Source organism: Oxyura jamaicensis, chromosome 9 (assembly GCF_011077185.1).
Source record: "Oxyura jamaicensis isolate SHBP4307 breed ruddy duck chromosome 9, BPBGC_Ojam_1.0, whole genome shotgun sequence".
Taxonomy (NCBI): Eukaryota; Metazoa; Chordata; class Aves; order Anseriformes; family Anatidae; genus Oxyura; species Oxyura jamaicensis.
Window position 1 is genome coordinate 24,174,607 of NC_048901.1, and position 444 is coordinate 24,175,050.

A 444-nucleotide genomic window follows, 5' to 3' on the forward strand; every position below is an offset into this window, starting at 1 on the left:
TTCGCCTTGGGGTCAAACGATTTGGAGACGAACGCCGTCAGCTCCTCCATGGCCGCGGCTCAGGGGCGCGCTGCCCCGGCTCGCCGTGCCGCCCCCCCGGGCGGGCATCCACGGGGCGGGGTGGCGGCGGCGCCCCCGGCCGTGCCGAGCCGTGCCGAGCCGAGCAGTGCTGCGCCGTGCCGAGCCGTGCCGTGCCGGTCCGAGCCGTGCCGTGCCGAGCCGTGCCGCGCCGCCCGACGTGCAGGGCCGGGGCGGCTCTCCGCGCCAGCTCTCGGGGTCTGATAGCGACGCGGCGATTGAAGTGGCACTATTTATACTTTGCAACGCCTGCCCCTTGTTCCCGGCGAATTACCTCCCCTCGGAGCTCTGAATGCAGCCCTTCTCCGCCGCCCGGCCGCGCCGCCCGCCGCGGGGCACTGCGGCCAGGGCGCCGCCGGCCCGCCC